This window comes from Bactrocera neohumeralis, unplaced genomic scaffold (assembly GCF_024586455.1).
Source record: "Bactrocera neohumeralis isolate Rockhampton unplaced genomic scaffold, APGP_CSIRO_Bneo_wtdbg2-racon-allhic-juicebox.fasta_v2 cluster09, whole genome shotgun sequence".
NCBI lineage: Eukaryota > Metazoa > Arthropoda > Insecta > Diptera > Tephritidae > Bactrocera > Bactrocera neohumeralis.
The window spans coordinates 6,448,850-6,465,927 of NW_026089622.1; the positions used below are offsets into that span (position 1 = coordinate 6,448,850).

General features: G+C 42.1%; 1 protein-coding gene across 4 annotated transcripts in view; it reads left to right on the top strand.

Moving 5' to 3' along the window:
* LOC126763925 (uncharacterized) overlaps positions 1-17,078 on the top strand; it is a 28,598-nt gene that overhangs the window by 10,969 nt on the left and 551 nt on the right. The gene's annotated exons all lie outside the window — the stretch shown is intronic.

Below are 17,078 nucleotides of genomic sequence, written 5' to 3' on the forward strand. Positions count from 1 at the left end.
ATACACAATCCTATTGTTTGTAGGAACATCTTCATATGATTTTGGCCCCTTAACATGCAACAAAAGCAAAATTAAATGGAATAGTTATAATTTTATCTCCTCCTCGTTGTCTTTTACGACAATAATTGGGAAAACTTTAGTGTACCGTCCCAGGACTTCGGGAATAAAAAAGGTATAGTCGGATAGAGGAGGTTCTCCAGATCAAGTAATAGCCGCAGAAAACTTATAGTAATTTACCACTATTTGAATTATCTATTTTTACCATTTAAATTTAATTTTACACTTATATTTTTCATTTTTATATTCACTAGCACTTTACTTATTCGTTTGTTCACATTTATTTTACATTATATTGTTTTATATCAATATTAAACTTATTGTTCAAATCTATTTATTTGGCAACAACTAAAGGGTAACAGTCTGTGAAATAATCATTGTTACCTTATCGTCATCTTTTGTAAATGAAGAAATTTGATTATACCCAAAAAAGGATTTTTGGAGTTGTCTATCGCAAAAATTCTTTTTATTACCCGCCAATGGGGTGTGTTTTTTCGCGTAAAACTTCTTTTTGCGTTGGCGGCCTTAAGCCGCGTTTCAAAAAAATAATCCTGGTCGGTCTAACACCGTGTAAAACTTTTGTATTTTTGTTAGTTTATAAAAATATATTAGTACGGTAACACTGAGTATTTGACAGTTTGAAGCTCTTTCCTTATTGTTAAATAAATAGAATTAAACAGTAACTTAAATATTGAATCAACCCATTTTAGGCACACAGACATACCATATTCACCGAAATTTGATGTTAAAAGTTTACTAGAGGCAGAGGGTCAAAGGTGACCTATGCTAAAGGCATTATTCGTGCAAAGTTTTTCCCAATTTATTAATTACTTCTGATTTATACACTGGGAAGGAAAGAGTCCGATTTCGCCCGTTTTCGCTCTTTACAAAAGAATGCTATATACCGAATGGTTGAAATCGGTAGATCGGGTCCTGATATATGTGATTTTACCCAAAACCGGTGCCAAACCTACCGTCCAATTTTTACACCGTTTTTATTTTCACATATATACTATATAAACAATGTACTGAATAGCTGAATATAGCTTTTGGGATTAAAGCAAAATGCTGTGTTGATCCCTTAGGTTAGGTTAGGTAAACATGGCTGATCGATGATCCCACGTAGACTAACAAATTAGTCCTTTGTGATGCCATTAAATGAAAACTCCCGTATTCGGACTTACAGATTGCCGAAGCGCTTTGTAGCCAATATAAAGTTACACAGACGCTTAACTTCAACCCCCGCCAATTCGGTGGGGTGTCCAAAGGTATGCGCCCCCAAGTGTCTTAGTCTCGACCTCCCAAAAGCAGGACAGTCAAGCAGGAAGTGCTGGCTTGTTTCTACCACATCTTCCTCTAAACAGCATCTGCATTCAGCATCCGGCAAGATACCCATTCTTACCGCATGTAAGCCAATTGGACAGTGGCCTGTTAAAAGACCCACTAACAATGAGATGTTGGCCTTACTGAGGACTAAGAGATCATTTGATCTCCTGCGATCTATACTGGGCCAGAAGGCTTTTGCAACCGCACAAGTGCCGGTGCTGGCCCAGCGTTGAACGAGCATCCGCGTGGCCCAGCTATCTAGTAGTAGACCACAAGAAGAAACAGGAGCACCGATCCGTTTCCATTCTACCGATAATGATTCTCGGGTGCCTTTCCTTGCTAACTCATCAGCTTTGCAATTGCCCGCAATTCCGCTATGGCCCGGCACCCACACCAGTCTAATCACGAAACATCTGGCTGCTAGAGATAACGACGTTAGACATTCTTCGACCAACCCTGAACGCACTTCGAATGAGTTCAAGGCTAATATAGCCGCTCTACTATCTGAGTGAATAGTCACTTGTCTAAAGGTGGATGCACACTGCAACAGCAAATCAGCTGCTACCTTGATGGCTGCGACCTCAGCCTGGAATACACTACAGTAGTCGGGAAGTCTGAAACAGGAGTTGATGGAGAGCTCCCGACAGTAGACCCCTCCACCAACTTTCCCCCCAAGCTTTGACCCATCCGTGAAGAAGCTTGCTGCCCCTCTCCTCCAACGGCTTCTTCCCACCCACATCTCCCTCGTCGGTATATGGGCAGAGAAGGAGCCGCCAGAGTTCGGTACGGCGATTCCATGATCCAGATGATCCGGTATGCAGTCAAAGTTTGTAAGGATATCCGAATGACCAGATGCACGTTCCTTTAAGAAACCATATTCTCTGAGTCTAATAGCCACCTTCGCGGCTATGCACCTACCGGCAATGTCCACCGGCGTAATGTTCAAAATTGCATTAAGTGCCATAGTTGGGGTAGATCTTAATGCACCGCATATGCTAATTAGCGCAGCCCGTTGAACGCTTTCGAGCTTTTTGGCCAGTGAGGTCTTCCCTAAAGCCCTCCACCATATGAAGACACCATAGAACAAGATGGGCTTTACTATGGTGTCATAGAGCCAGAGGATCACTTTCGGTGAGAGACCCCATCTTTTGCCAATAGCTCCTCTGCAGCAGTATAAGGCAATAGATGCCTTTTTTGCTCTCTCCTCTATATTCGGCTTCCATAAAAGCTTCTTATCCAGTATGAGCCCTAAATATTTCACTGAGTCCGCCGGCTGCAGGTGAATACCTCCTATCTGCGGCAACGGTGCCGCCGGGATTTTATATTTTCGGCTGAATAAAACCATTTCCGTTTTGTTAGGATTAATGGCGAGTCCACTTCCGGCCGCCCACTTTGTTACATCGCTGAGATATCCCTGCGTCAACTCGTACACGGTGCTAAGGAACTTTCCTTTGACCATAAGTGCTACATCGTCTGCGTAGGCAATCACCCGGCAGCCGCGATCCTCTAGTTTTTTGAGCAATTCGTCAACCACCAGGATCCATAGAAGAGGAGAGAGAACCCCACCTTGTGGTGTTCCCCTACTTACCCTACGCCTCGCACGCGCGCTGCCCCATTCCGTTTCGATCACTCTGTCATACAGAAGACTGAGAATGAGGCACTTGAGGTTCGATTCTACCTTAATACCGTCAAGGGCAGTTACTACTGCCTCCGGTAGGACATTGTTGAAAGCTCCCTCGATATCCAGGAAGGTCCCAACAGCGAAGTCCTTGGCTTCAATGGCTTCTTCGAGCCATGACACGATAGTATGCAAGGCAGTGTCTACTGACCTGCCTTTGCGATAAGCATGTTGTGCTCTAGACAAATAGTCTCTCGGAATGCTCTTCCTTATATACCAGTCCATCAGCCTTTCCAGAGTCTTTAACAAGAAGGAGGAGAGGCTGATTGGCCTGAAGTCCTTGGCCGTGACATGGGAGCCCCTGCCAGCCTTCGGGATGAATGTAACCTTGACTCGTCTCCAGGCCCCCGGGATGTAACCTAATCTGATGCAGTTCGCATAGATAGGTGCCAACCAGCTGCATGACACCTTAACAGCTTGTTGCAGCTGCGCTGGTATGATGCCGTCTGGTCCCGGGGACTTGAATTGTTCGAACGAGTTAATCGCCCACGTCAAATGCCGCTCATCCAGGATGCTGACAAAGGCCGCGCAGTCGTCATGCGGCACCCCGATAGATCCTCTAACAGAGGACATGTTACACGGAAAGTGAGCGTCGACAAGCATTTGAAGTGTTTCTTCACTACTGAGGGCCCACTTCCCATTTTCGTCCTTGAGATACCCCAGGGACACTGGGGTTTTTGCGAGAATACGCCTGAATCTCGAGGACTCGTGACAGCCTTCCACTTTTTCACGGAAGCGCTTCCACGAGGTCCTCTTAGCCTTTCTTAACTCGGACTTGTATATTGAAAGTCCAACTTTATACAAAGCCCAGTCATCAGATAACCCACTCCTGCGGGCCTTGTTGAAAAGCCGTCTGCAAGACGCCCTAATATCTGAGAGCTCCATAGTCCACCATAGAGGTTTCTCTTTGCCCTTCGGCGATCTCAGCGGACAAGACCTCTCCAGCGCAGCCTTACACGCCGAGCTGAAGACTTCAACCCACTCCTCCACCGCATCGGTGGTGGCCAACGCGTCCACCTCCGGTGCGCGCGGGAGAGTTTGCCGAAGCCTTCTGCGGTAACCTACCCAGTCCGTGTACCTAGGATTCCTAAAGGATTTCCTAGGCGGACGTTCTCCGACTAGACTAAACTCGATGTACCTGTGATCCGAAAAGGAGTGATCGTCGAGGACTCTCCAGTTCGAGATCAGCGGGGCAATCGCTTGTGAGGTTAGGGTGAGGTCGAGGACCTCCTCCCTGCCAGCGGTCACAAAAGTAGGAGAGTCTCCTCTATTACAAATGCGAAGATCTTCGCCAATAATGAAATCAAAAAGCGACTCACCTCTAATGTTCGTATCCGAGCTTCCCCAGATCTGGTGCCGCGAGTTAGCGTCGGAGCCGATGATGACGCCAGTGCCAGCCTTAGACGCTTCGGCTAAGGTCCTTCTCAGCATTAGGGGAGGTGGCTCCACCACATCATCGTGTGGCATATATGCGGAGATAAGCCAGAAATCTCCGGTGTCACACTCCAGTTTCGCTGTCACAATGTCAGCACTGCTGAAATTAGGTAAAAGAAATACCGTTAATTCATTCCTTACCAGCATACAGGCTCTGTTCCTACCTGCACCCTTGGCCGACAGGAGCCTGTGGCTCTTTGTCCTCAATCCAGATATCCCGTTACCAGTCAGCCACGGTTCCTGAAGACGGAGTCGCCAATCGACGAACCGCCCCCAACACTCGCCACATCCGAGAGATCCGGATCGATTTCCACGGTCATTTGACCGTTGGCGCCCTCTGTCGCACCGATTTCCACGGTCGATCGACCGTCAGTAACCTTCGACACCTCCACCGCAGGCACCGCAGCTTGGGGGCCATCAGCCCTGGCATCAGATGGAAGTACTTTCAACACTACCATCTCAAAACCATAGCTTATGGCTCCCTTTGTTTTGCTGAGAGGACCGATGGATTCCGTGTTTAGCGTTATCGGCGCTTGCCGATACGGTTCATCAGTCCTCTCCAGCCATAAGACTTTCCAGTCCTGCGCCGGAAGTGAGGGATTGCAATATTTGAGGATTTCCTCAATCTCACTCGGAGTGGAAGGTTCGGCCGGCAGCCAGAAGGCAGTGGCAGTGTTGATCCCTTATTTCAGCTTTATTTCAAATCTATTCTACCATTAGAATTATGTCGCACTTTATGCGATATATTAATTTGCCAACAAAATCTTCATTTGGGAATACTAAAGGATATGTCGGCCATTTTTTTGGAAAATACATCATATTTCTCTCAAATGGTTGTCAACATCTACAGTCGTAAATATAACGGCATCATCAGTTCGAGTTATCTTCGTTAATCTGTATCACGAGCAAAGGTAATTGCAATACAAATCTCCTTCTGTGCGTTGCTTACTCCATCACAATGTTCCTTCATTGTACGAAATGAACGCTTAAAGCGTCGCACATTTTACTTGATTACTCTCGCATCTTTATGATAAAATATGTGGACAATTTTAAATGATAAATTCCTCTTAAAACTGTGTCAGAAATATTAGCTTCCGAAGTGTCCATAACATAGGCCGAATATTGTCAAAATAGTTTTTGGACTTTTTCTTTATATTTCCATTATTTGATATGAGGCGGTCATATTATGAATTAAAGAAATCATTTTGCGTTAATAGCAGAATATGGACTATACCCTTATGACATCACATAGTAAAGGAATTTGTTTCACGCAATGTAGGCTTTGAAGCGAAATGCTTAGCTAAACAATGCTTTTAAACCAAGCTTATGAAACCAATCAAAATTAAGCGATATTTCAACCAATGCACATTTGAACGAACTTCGCAAATGAAGTGAATTATTGTCAACATTATCATCAATTTCATTTAATTTTATACTTGTGGTATTACGTATTTTCCTGCTCTACTCAACTGCAGATTTTCTCTATTTTTTTGTCTTTGTACCTGTAAGGGAGTTACGGAATGACTGATTTTCAATAAATATTGCCTACCGAACATTGTCCTCAACAACCGTACGCAATTGAAAAGTAAAGTCCTCTCTCGAGAAACAAAGAACAAACTCTATAAGTCCTTCATTATTCAGGTGGATATGGACCTGCACTTGGTATCTCAAATTGGCTCCAAATAGCGAAAAGAAGAAACGACTGGACCGCTGTTCTTAACTCTGCTTTAACCGCGTAAGCGGTGTCTAGGCCAGTAAAGAAGAAGAATGGGATATCGTCAAACCATACGAAGAAATTATCTCAGGAATTTAAGTACTGTTGATTAAGATACAACCAAATAATTAACGTTGGAAAAAAATGGTAAAAAATTTCACTATCACTAACGATGCTTTGAAATTTACCTAATTCTAAACTAAGGGGGATGGGATCATGGGTAGAAGTTCACGCAAGTGAGGAAAGTTCTCTGATCGCCATTCACTTGGGAGTGGCCAGAAACGATTCTTTTACATATGGCTCAAGCAGCTCACGACTTCCGGTCTTTGACCAAGTATCCTCTGGGTAGCCTAAGAACATCCGTTCGAAGGTGAGCTAAAGTGAGAAGGCGAAACATCCCCTGCATAGGGTTGTGCGCTGGGTTTGGGACCCGCCACGTAAAAAGCCTATCCCAATGAAAAGCGACAAACAGCCTCGGATGAGAAACCCCTCTTTTGATGACGACCATGGCAAACGAAATAAGGATAACGATATCAGGGCATGCACCTGGAATGTCCGGTCCCTTAATTGGGAAGGTGCCGCTGCCCAGCTGGTTGATGTCCTCGTGAAAATAAAGGCTGACATCACCGCCGTCCAAGAAATGCGATGGACGGGACAAGGACAGAGACGAGCAGGTCCTTGTGACATTTACTACAGTGGCCATATAAAGGAGCGCAAGTTTGGTGTGGGTTTCGTGGTGGGAGAGAGACTCCGTCGCCGAGTACTATCATTCACTGCGGTGAATGAACGTCTAGCCACAATCCGCATCAAAGCGAGGTTCTTCAACATATCGCTGATCTGCGCCCACGCTCCGACGGATGAGAAGGACGATGTGACCAAAGATGCCTTTTATGAGTGCTTGGAACGCACTTATGAGAGATGCCCCCGCCACGATGTCAAAATCGTGCTTGGCGACTTTAACGCCAGGGTGGGCAAAGAAGGTATCTTTGGCACTACGGTCGGTAAATTCAGCCTCCACGAGGAAACATCCCCAAATGGGTTGAGGCTGATCGACTTCGCCGGGGCCCGAAATATGGTTATCTGTAGTACTAGATTCCAGCACAAAAACATTCATCAAGCTACCTGGCTGTCTCCGGATCGAAAAACTACCAACCAGATCGATCATGTTGTGATAGACGGAAGACACGTCTCCAGTGTTTTAGATGTGCGTGCGCTCCGAGGTCCTAACATCGACTCGGACCACTATCTTGTTGCAGCCAAGATTCGCACCCGCCTCTGTGCAGCAAAAAACGCACGCCAACAAACACAAGGAAGGTTCGACGTCGAAAAGCTGCAATCACAACAGACTGCCAAACGTTTTTCTACTCGGCTTGCACTCCTGCTCTCTGAGAGCACTCATCAACAACTCGGTATAAGGGAACTGTGGGACGGCATTTCAAACTCCTTACGTACAGCTGCATCCGAAACCCTTGGTTTTCGGAAAGTGCAAAAGAACAACTCGTACGACGAGGAGTGCCGCGCCGCAGCGGAGAGAAAACAGGCTGCCTACCTCGCAACGTTACGATCGACCACTACACGTGCGGGATGGGATAGATACCGAGAATTGAAGAGGGAAGCGAGACGCATCTGCAGACAGAAAAAGAAAGAGGCCGAAATGCGTGAGTATGAAGAGCTTGATAAGCTGGCCGACAGGGGTAATGCTCGAAAATTCTACGAAAAAATGCGGCGGCTTACAGAAGGTTTCAAGACCGGAGCATACTCTTGTAGAACCCCCAAAGGTGATCTAGTGACCGATGTCCAGAGCATACTTAAATTATGGAGGGAACACTTCTCCAGCCTGCTGAATGGCAGAGAATGCACAACGCCAGGAGAAGGCGAACCCGATTCCCCAATCGATGACGACGGAGCAGACGTCCCATTGCCCGACCATGAAGAAGTTCGAATAGCAATTACCCGCCTGAAGAACAACAAAGCGGCGGGGGCCGATGGATTACCGGCCGAGCTATTCAAACACGGCGGCGAAGAACTGATAAGGAGCATGCATCAGCTTCTTTGTAAAATATGGTCGGACGAAAGCATGCCCAACGATTGGAATTTAAGTGTGCTATGCCCAATCCATAAAAAAGGAGACCCCACAATCTGCGCCAACTACCGTGGGATTAGCCTCCTCAACATCGCATATAAGGTTCTATCGAGCGTATTGTGTGAAAGATTAAAGCCCACCGTCAACAAACTGATTGGACCTTATCAGTGTGGCTTCAGACCTGGAAAATCAACAACCGACCAGATATTCACCATGCGCCAAATCTTGGAAAAGACCCGTGAAAGGAGAATCGACACACACCACCTTCGTCGATTTCAAAGCTGCTTTCGACAGCACGAAAAGGAACTGCCTCTATGCCGCGATGTCTGAATTTGGTATCCCCGCAAAACTAATACGGCTGTGTAAACTGACGTTGAGCAACACGAAGAGCTCCGTCAGAATCGGGAAGGACCTCTCCGAGCCGTTCGATACCAAACGAGGTTTCAGACAAGGCGATTCCCTATCGTGTGACTTTTTCAACCTGCTTCTGGAGAAAATAGTTCGAGCTGCAGAACTTAGTAGAGAAGGTACCATCTTTTATAAGAGTGTACAGCTGTTGGCGTATGCTGATGATATTGATATCATCGGCCTTAACACCCGCGCCGTTAGTTCTGCTTTCTCCAGACTAGACAAGGAAGCAAAACAAATGGGTCTGGCAGTGAACGAGGGCAAGACGAAATATCTCCTGTCATCAAACAAACAGTCGTCGCACTCGCGACTTGGCACTCACGTCACTGTTGACAGTCATAACTTTGAAGTTGTAGATAATTTCGTCTATTTAGGAACCAGTATTAACACCACCAACAATGTCAGCCTGGAAATCCAACGCAGGATTGCTCTTGCCAACAGGTGCTACTTCGGACTGAGTAGGCAATTGAAAAGTAAAGTCCTCTCTCGACGAACAAAAGCTAAACTCTATAAGTCGCTCATAATTCCCGTCCTGCTATATGGTGCAGAGGCTTGGACGATGTCAACAACTGATGAGTCGACGTTGCGAGTTTTCGAGAGAAAAGTTCTGCGAAAGATTTATGGTCCTTTGCGCGTTAGCCACGGCGAATATCGCATTCGATGGAACGATGAGCTGTACGAGATATACGACGACATTGACATAGTTCAGCGAATTAAAAGACAGCGGCTACGCTGGCTAGGTCATGTTGTCCGAATGGACGAAAACACTCCAGCTCTGAAAGTATTCGACGCTGTACCCGCCGGGGGAAGCAGAGGAAGAGGAAGACCTCCACTCCGTTGGAAGGACCAAGTGGAGAAGGACCTGGCTACGCTTGGAATATCCAATTGGCGCCACGTAGCGAAAAGGAGAAACGACTGGCGCGCTGTTGTTAACTCGGCTATAATCGCGTAAGCGGTGTCTACGCCAATTAAGAAGAAGAAGAAGAAACTAAGCTTCTATCCCAAAATAAAATAAACGTTGACATATCAATTTTTGTTAAGAAAAAAACAAATGAATTGCGTGCAAATCAGTCACTTCCTATTTCGTTGATGCTGATATTGTCGGTTGAACCAACTACATAAAATTGACGGCCGTAAACGATATGCACTTATCCGATATATGTATGTATTTGCAACTTATACAGAACAGCGACGAAATGTACATAGTACATACATACTGTATACGACTGTTTTAAGTGTGACTTCTAAGGGAATCAAATTACAACGCTCCATCACTTGTGTTCTCTTTGGCGTATTTACAAAGTAACGTCTGCGTTTTTTCAACTGTATAAATTTATCCATTTATGTAAACAGTAGCACAGTCAAAAAGGGAACACAAACTTTTTTGTTAGCGATATTATATTTTGTTATTATTATGTAATGTAAAGCGAAACAATGAATATATTGAAATGAGATAAGATTGCAGTAGAAGTGTGTATATACTATATATAGATAGTAGGCGTGGACTACAACCAATTTAGTCTATTTTTGCACAGTGACATAATGACACATTTTACATAATGAAATATTTTTAAAGCACCGAATTTGGTTGAAATTGATAAGTCAGTTCCTATGATAAGGGATTTCTCCTAAGAGTAGGTGGCACTATGTCCACTGTCTAATTGTTACAATGATTCTCTTTACACCCTTAAATGCCTTCTTAGCTGTAATATTTAAAGTTTTTTACATTTACTTAGTGAGATATCCCGTTTTTAGTAGTTTTTAACAAAACCGTTATATTGGGAGTGGGCGTAATTATATGCCGGTTTCACAGATTTTAAAAGGAGGATGTCCCAAAAATATTTGTCATTAGTAAGTTTGATCGACAAGTTTGGTGTATTAAGCCTATTGTCGGCTTTTTGAAAATTTTCAGTCCTGCTATGATCCCCTGCATCATTTTTATGTTTTGTATTCTAATTTGCAGGCTTCTTTTTCTTTTTTGATGTAGACTCAGTTTACAACAGCCCGCCAACGGTTATTCCTTAAAGCTGTTTGACGCCAATTGGTTCTCCACCTGCCCTTTCTAACAGAGTGGAGGTCTTTCTCTAATTCCCCCGGCAGTTACCGCATCGAATACTTTCAGAGCTGGAGCGTTTTCATCCATTCGGACAAGCTTAGCCACTGTCTGGTTCCACGAAAAACGAAATTATCTACGATTTCGAAGTTATCACTGTCAACAGTGAGGTCGGAGCCATGTCGTGTGTGCAACGACTGTTTGTTTGTCAGATCCATTTTCTTATCCAATCTGGAGAAAGCAGAACTAACGGCGCGAATGCTGAGGCCAATGATATCAATATAATCGGCGTTCGCCAGCAGTTGTACACTCTTATATAAATTTGTGCCTGCTTAATTAAGTTCAGCAGCTCGAATTATTTTCTCCAGAAGAAGAGTGAAGAAGTCGCACAATAGGGAGTTGCTTTGTCGGAAACCTCGTTAGGTATCGAACGGCTCGGAGTGGCCGTTAGTTCCCGAGTTCCCGAACCTGACTTTTTGTTTTTGGTGTTGCTCAACATCAGTTTACACAGCCGTATTAGTTTTGTAGGGATACCAGATTCAGACTTAGCGGAATAAAGGTGGCTTTCACAAGCAGCTTTGAAATCGATGAAGTGGTTGTGTGAATCGATCCTCAATTCATGAGTCTTTTCAAAGATTTGGCACATGGTGAATAGCTGGTCATTTGTTGATTTTCCAGGTCTAAAGCCGCACTTATAAGGTCCATTCACGGTGGGCTTTAATCTTTCACATAAAATGCTGGGTAGAACCTTATATGCGATGCTGAGGAGGTTTATCCCACGGAAGTTGACGCAGATTGTGAAATCTCCCTTTTTGTGGATTAGGCAGAGTACGCTTAAATTCCAATCGTTGGCATGCTTTCATCCGACCATATTCTAGAAAGAATCTGATGCATGCTTCTTATCAGTTCCTTGCCGCCATGTGTAAATAGCTTGACCGGCAATTCATCACCTCCTCAGCTTTTCTGTTCTTCAGACGCTATTCGAACTTCTGCATGCTCACGCAAATGAACCTCTGCTCCATCGTCATCGATTGAGGAATCGGGTGTGCCATCTCCTCGGTTTATGCTTTCACTGCAATTCAGAAGGCTGCTGAGTATTCCCTCAATAGTTGTAATATGCTCTGGGCATCAGTCACTAAATCATCCCTGAGGGTTCTAGTACAATATGCTCCAGTCTTGAAATCTTCTGTCAGTCGCCGCATCTTTTTGTAGAATTTTCGAGCACCACCCCTATCGTCCAGCTTCTAACGCTGTTCATGCTCACGCATTTCCGCCTCTCTCTTGTTTTGTCTGCAAATGCGGCTGGCTTCCCTTCTCTGCTCTCAGTATCTATCCCATCGCGCACGTTGCGAGGTAGGCAGTCTGTTTACTCCTCACTGCGCCACGACGGTCCTCATCGTACTCGCTGTTCTTTTGCTCTTTCCGAAATTCAATGGTTTCGTTTGCAGCTGTACGTATCTAGTCAGAAAGCAGGTAGGTTAGAAAACCGTTCGGCTGTTGTGATTGCAGCTTTTTGACGTCAAACCTTCCTTGTATGAATTTTCAAATGCTGGAATCTAGTACTATGGATAACTATATTATGGGCCCAGGCGAAGGCGATCAACCTCAACCCATTTGGGGATGCTTCATCGTGGAAGCTGAATTTACCGACCGTTGTTTTAAAGATACTTTCTTTGCTCACCCTGATGTTTTAGTCGCCAAGGCCGATTCTGACATCGTGAGGAGAAAAGAAGAAGAAAAGTAAGTGAATACCAGTACTCGTCGGACATCGGACATTACCTAGCTGATCAGCGCCACCTTCCTAATTAGGAGACAGGAAATTCCTGGGGAGGGGATGTTTCGACTTCAAACGAATAATTTTGGCTAACCGGAGGATACTTGAGCTAAGCCCGGAAGTTGTGAGCTGCTAGAGCCATATGTAGAAGAATCGTTTCTGGACACGCCAAAGTGAATGGCGTTATAACAATTAACAGGTTATTAACGGCATATTATGGGCAGGACAAATATTCGATTCCTCCTATCTACACTAATCATATCCATTAGATGCCAAAGAACACGTATACCAAATATAATAGCGATATCTCAACTCTTATTCAAGTTATCGCTTGCAGGGATAGACGGACGGACGGACGGAAGTTCTCCCGAAATTTACTCGACTCGTCATTCTGATTAGTTATATATGTACATATATTTTACTCTACAAGGTGTGTTCCAAAGTATACAGGACTGTAAAAAAAACATAAAAAATGTTTTTTCGGCAAAATCAATTTATTTTATTCAAAATAGTTTACTTCTGCTTCAATACAGTTTTTTGCACGGTCAAAAAGCATGTCGAACAAGTGTTTTAGCTCGTTGACCGGTATGGCTGCCAGTATGCCGGTGCAAGCCTTTTGAATGGCCTCTACGTCTGCATAACGCTTTCCTTTTATTGGCAAATGCATTTTTCCAAAAGGGAAGCAGTCACACGGTGCCATATCAGGTGAATACAGAGAGTGGTTAATGGTTGAAATGTGATTTTTGGTCAAGTAATCGGTCACAAGCGTCGATCGATGAGAGCAATTTTTGATCGTCAGTCAATTTGTGCGGATGTTTGGGAAATGTTCGATTCCATTTCCCTGAGTTTCAATAATGATTTCGGCGGATTTTTGATGAATTCACTCACAGTTTCGATGGAATTTCCGGTGATCACGGATTTTTATTGGCCCACATGTTGATCGTCATTTATGTCCTCACGACCACTTTGAAAACATTGTAAACACTCGTGCACTCTGCTACGGGATAGGCAATCATCGCCATGAACTGGTTTCATCAATTGAAACGTTTCGGTAAAAGTTTTATCAATTTTAAACAAAATTTAATGTTGGCTCTTTATTCGAAGCTTATTTTCGCACCGATAAAACAAACATACTCACACTTAAAACGCAATAAGTTCACTTCCAATTTATGAAATGTCATGAAATTCTCACTCGACAATCGATAGACATAGCAGATTATAACGCACCAGTCGACATATAGATGTTTACTTTGGAATGCACCTTATATAGTATCTATCTTTATTGGTTTTAGCTATTGCAAACACCGGTTAGCTGGTCAAAAGACTTATATGTTATCTATCTTAATTAGTCTCGGGTGATACACGCAACCGTTAGGTTAAAAGAATTTACTATTTTAATTTGTCACTTCAATCATTCTCAATAGTAAAATTGAGCTAAACTACGTAAAACAAAACATTGTAGCACTGCAAATAAAGGCCTTCCCATTTTAATGAGGTATCCGCTTATTCTCTTGTACGGATTAAACTCGATAACTTTGTTGTGGTTTTTTTTGGTTTTTGAAGAAAAAAATTAAATATTTTTTCATTTTACACACGATATCCGAAGGCGTTAAAAAGGGTCCTCCGCTGTTGCAGCGATTTCAGTCTTTTTTGTGCTTGAAACCAAAAACTTTCAGTACTAAAAGATATGTATTACTGAAAAAAATCAAAAATGCATAAATGTTTTATTTTGTATATATCAAAATCTTCGGAATATATTTTGTATATAAGACAAAGGTTAACAACAGGTATGGAAATCACTACAAAAGGGATATGAGAGCTCTATTTCTTAACGGGGCATCTCGACAGGATAAAATCTATGTCTTGCTAACTGTCAAATCTATTGCTATTGCCATTGCCAAATCTGTATGTGGGCATTTGTTATCATAAGCTGATAAGGTTCGAGCTGATGTAGCGCATGCTTTGAGCTATTGAAAAATTTATTTTATCTCATTGCGAAATGCCGTCGGGTAGGTAGCTGATGTAGCGCATGTTTTGAGCTTCTGAACTGTTTAAATCTTTTATGAGGAAAATAAAAAAAGGATTACGATCCTTTTACAAATGTATTTCTGGGAAAAATAAGAAAAGGAAAAAGATCCTTTTTTTGCAAATGTATTTCTGTGAAAAATAAGAATTCATATTTTTGGACTACTATATAATAATTGTAGCATATATACGAATTAAAACAATAAATTTAAAATGAGCAATGATATTTTGATTTGTACTAGTTTAAGGCCCGGTTTCACAGTCCATACTTATGTTGTACTTAAGATAAAACAGGAAAATATTGTTTTACAGTTCATACTTATGTAATGCTTAAGTACTGAAAAGGGGAGACTTAAGCAGTGCTTAAATAACAGCTGATTTTTGTTTTGAATTTGCTTTGAATTTTCAGCGACATCTTTCGTAGCGTAGGGCAAGTGTCCGTTCGTTTGCACTCAATAACAGCTTATACTTTTCCTTCAGTTCCCATAGGTGCTCCGACTCGCTAGTGATGAAATTTGGGGTTCTTTTGTTGTTTTCATCAATTTTTGATATCTATAATTTTCCTCGCAAATTTATGTATTGTCTGTTATAATTTAAATATTTCAAACATATTTTTATGAATGACATTTGTAAAACATATGTTGCCCATAACGTTGCCATATATCATAATAAAATTTTATAGAAATTGAGCATTGACTGTGAAACGCAAACGACCACTCAGTTTGCAACAATACTTAGCTAAGATTTTATTTAGGCACAACTTAAGTATGGACTGTGAAACCGGGCATAAGTTTATTAAATTTAAGATTTCGCTTATTCCCAACCCAATTTGTATAATTTTTCTGTAAATTAACAATATTAAACTAAATATTAATTTTTTGGAAAAATGTTATTTTGGAAATGTACTTTATATTGATAATATAACACAACCGTCTTAACACTCGCCCTTCTAATTTTCATATTACCGAAAGGAAAATGCCGTCGGCATATGTGAAAATGGGATATGTTGCCTCTTCGAAATTTTCATAGAAATGAAAACTGCGCTGTCAAACTGTTGAAGTGACAGCTTATAGCTTACGATATATGGCATACGAATTAGTTTGCCATATATTGTAAGCTATGAGCAATGTGGAGTCTCCACAGGCAATAGGCACGGCTACAGTTAGTAAGACATAGATTTTATCCTGTCGAGATGCCCCGTAAAATAAATTATGACACCACTGACTTATATTACAATATCCCACATAGTGACCAACATATAACATGTTTATGCTCCATTTCTGCTTGGTTATATGCATTTTACAAGAGTAAAGCCAATAAGCAAAAATGGCAAATATTCTTTTCCCTGTATGAAGTTAACCTGAGGGCTGTCATACGAAACTTTTTTCATTCCAAAAGGTTTTCAATATTAACAGTAATTATATAGTTTATAGTAAGCTGGTAAGCCGGAAACGGAACGTAATGTCTGGAATGATTATATTTAGTATTTCCACGCAATTTTTATACCCTGAACAGGGTATATTAAGTTTGTCACGAAGTTTAGAGTGTTGAGTCGATTTAGCCATGTCCGTCTGTCTGTCTGTCTGTATATATACGAACTGGTCCCTCAGTTTTTAAGATATCGTTTTGAAATTTTGCAAACGTCATTTTCTCTTCAAGAAGCTGCTCGTTTGACGGAACGGCCGATATCGGACCACTATAACATATAGCTGCCACACAAACTGAACGATCGGAATCAAGTTCTTTTATGGAAAACTTTCACATTTCACAAAGTATTTTCACAAAAGTTGGCATAGGATATTTTCTAAAGCAACAATGTAATTTCCGAAGAAATTGTTCAGATCGGTTAACTATAGCATATAGCTGCCTCATTTGACGATATACATATCTTTAGGAAATTTGGTATGCATTATTGTTTATAGAAATAATGTAATATCAGAAGAAATTGTTCAGATCGGCTAACTTTAGCATATAGCTGCCATACAAACCAAACGATGGGAATCAAGAGCTTGTATGGAAAACTTTCGCATTTGACGTGGTATCTTCACGAAATTTGGCATGGATTACCACCATTGACCACCATTACCATTAAGGTAACAATATAATCTCCGAAACTATAATATATATATAAATATAATATAACTATAGCATTTAGCTTCCATACAAATTGAACGCATAGTTACTAACAGAAATGCACCTGTGAAGGGTATTTAGCTTCGGTGCAACCGAAGGTGCAACGTTTTTTCTTGTTAGAAATATTGTTTTGTGAGTTACACGCTGATCGACATTATGGAAGCATAGGTATTCCAGGACCAGTTTCACACTATTTCGGCGTTGAACCATAGTAGTATATCGTTAATTTTATATGTCAGATTATTTCTGCTAATGTATTATAACAATATATTGACCGATATACCATATACGGCATAAAAGCAGAAGTTTTATATTCTCATATTTGGCATATGAAAACTGGGGATTGTATAGACTTGATTTTATCTATTTATGAGTAATTAAAAAAAAAGTATT